This window comes from Arachis duranensis, chromosome 9 (assembly GCF_000817695.3).
Source record: "Arachis duranensis cultivar V14167 chromosome 9, aradu.V14167.gnm2.J7QH, whole genome shotgun sequence".
Taxonomy (NCBI): domain Eukaryota; kingdom Viridiplantae; phylum Streptophyta; class Magnoliopsida; order Fabales; family Fabaceae; genus Arachis; species Arachis duranensis.
This window is the reverse complement of record NC_029780.3, coordinates 58,937,071-58,939,581: the sequence shown is the minus strand read 5'-3', so window position 1 is coordinate 58,939,581 and position 2,511 is coordinate 58,937,071. Positions and strand designations below refer to the sequence as shown.

The 2,511-nt window shown below is 41.7% G+C and overlaps 1 non-coding gene across 1 annotated transcript; it reads right to left on the bottom strand.

The window, feature by feature from the left end:
* Nucleotides 1-860: 860 nt before the first annotated feature.
* Nucleotides 861-966, bottom strand: LOC127741728 (small nucleolar RNA R71). Its single transcript, XR_008002934.1, has one exon. It is a non-coding gene; the product is annotated as a small nucleolar RNA R71 (small nucleolar RNA).
* Nucleotides 967-2,511: the final 1,545 nt, after the last annotated feature.

Sequence of the window (2,511 nt, the reverse complement as noted above, 5' to 3'; positions counted from 1 at the left end):
GTGCCAGTTTGGGCGTTTAACTCCCATTCTTGTGCCAGTTCCGGCGTTTAACGCTGGGAATTCTGAGGGTGACTTTGAACGCCGGTTTGGGCCATCAAATCTTGGGCAAAGTATGGACTATCATATATTTCTGGAAAGCCCAGGATGTCTACTTTTCAACGCCGTTGAGAGCGCGCCAAATGGGCTTCTGTAGCTCCAGAAAATCCACTTCGAGTGCAGGGAGGTCAGAATCCAACAGCATCTGCAGTCCTTTTTAGTCTCTAAATCAGATTTTTGCTCAGGTCCCTCAATTTCAGCCAAAAAATACCTGAAATCACAGAAAAACACACAAACTCATAGTAAAGTCCAGAAAAGTGAATTTTAAATAAAAACTAATAAAAATATACTAAAAACTAACTAAAACATACTAAAAACATACTAAAAATATTGCCAAAAAGCGTACAAATTATCCGCTCATCAGAGGTCCAACTACAACTCCAATTATACACCTTTCTTGGCCAATGTTTGAGGCAACATTGGAGCACCAACTTTGGCTCCAACGTTGGTTCCCTTTGCTTCCTTCCATGGCCTTCTTGTTGCTTCTTTGTGTTTCCTTTCTTAGCCTCCTTTTCACTTATCATCAACCAAACATTTGCATCAAAGTTTGCTATAATTCACAAGATCTTTGCATCATTAAATCATCAACAAAAGTGAAGGCTAATGGTGTCTACCCGGACACCTATAAGCTGCTGCTGTTTCCTTTTTCTCTCAGAGATAAGGCATCAAAGTGGTTAGAATTATTTTCTAAGGAGGGTTTGACAACTTGGGAGGAAGTTGTGAACAAGTTCTTGGCTAGATTCTACCCTTCCCAAAGAGTTAACAGATTGAGAGCTAAGGTGCAAACCTTTACACAACAAGATTGGGAAACTCTTTATGAGGCATGGGAGAGATACAAGGAGTTGACAAGAAAATGCCCTCCAGACATGTTCAATGTGTAAGGTCCGACATCGGTTGGGGAGGGGAACGAAGCATGCCTTATAAGGGTGTGGATACCTCTCCCTAGCATGATGCATTTTGACAAGTGGGTATCGGGGGCTTCGGCTATCATCCCTATCGTCAAAGGCAAAACTGTGAGGCCTTGTGTGCCAAAGCAGACAATATTGTGCTAGCGGGTGGTTTGGGCTGTTACATATGGTATCAGAGCCAGAACCCGGATCGATATGCAGCGAGGGCGCTGGGCTCTCATAGGGGTGGATTGTAAGGTCCGACATCGGTTGGGGAGGGAAACGAAGCATGCCTTATAAGAGTGTGGATACCTCTCCCTAGCATGACGCATTTTGACGAGTGAGTATCGGGGACTTCGACTATCATCCCTATCGTCAAAGGCAAAACCATGAGGCCTTGTGTGCCAAAGCGGACAATATCGTGCTAGCGGGTGGTCTGGGCTGTTACACAATGAATCGGTACAACTGCACATTTTCTATGAAAGATTTTCACAAGAATCAAAGAAGGCCCTAGGCCACTCTTCAGGGAGTTCTCTCAACAAGAAGAAGACAATTGAAGAGGCCATAGACATCATAGAAATTGTGGCCAACAATGAGTACTTCTATGCCTCCGATAGAAACCCATGAAGGGGAGTAATAGAGCTCAACTCTATGGATGCTATGCTAGCTCAAAACAAGGTGACCATAGCTCAACTAGCAGTTCTAACCAACCAGATGGAGAAGATTCAAGTCTCAGCTATTCAAGCCCAAGCATTTATACAAGAAGAAGATACCCAGAAGTTGAATGTGAATGGGAGGAAGCCAACTATGTGAACAATTCCTTCAGACCACCATATGACCCTAATGCACAAACATACAACCCAGGTTGGAAGAACCATCCAAATTTTGGGTGAAAAAACCAACAAAACCATACTCAAGACCACAAACCATACCACACTAACCAGCACAACAACCACAATCCTAACTACCAACCAAGCAACAATAGACCGTACCAAAACTCACAAATTGCACCCTACCACTCCACCCAACTGATGAGGGAAAATCGATTCCACACAAACTCACTGACAAGTATACCGGGTCGCATTAAGTAGTAATAACTCACAGGAGTGAGGTCGATCCCACGAGGATTGATGGATCAAGCAGCTTTAGTTAGGTGATTAATTTAGTTAAGCTGACAGTTGATAATTTGAGTGGAAATTGATTGACAGAAGGTAAATTGTAAGAAAACTAGAAGGGATAATGTAAATTGACAGAAAGATAAATTGCAGAAAGCTTTAAATGGCTGAAACTTAAATTGCAAGAAATTTAAATAACTGAATCTTAAAGTGCAAGAAATTTAAATTGTACAATCTAAATTGCCAGGAAACTTAAATTGCATGAATAATAAAAGGATTTGGGTACTGGGAAGAGAAACAGAATGTAAACTACAATAAATCAGAAGCTCTAAAATGAAGAAATTCAAAGAGAGTGATTCATCAAGGATTGGAGATACTGTAATCCTTCCTGAATCAAATTGATCTCAACTCCT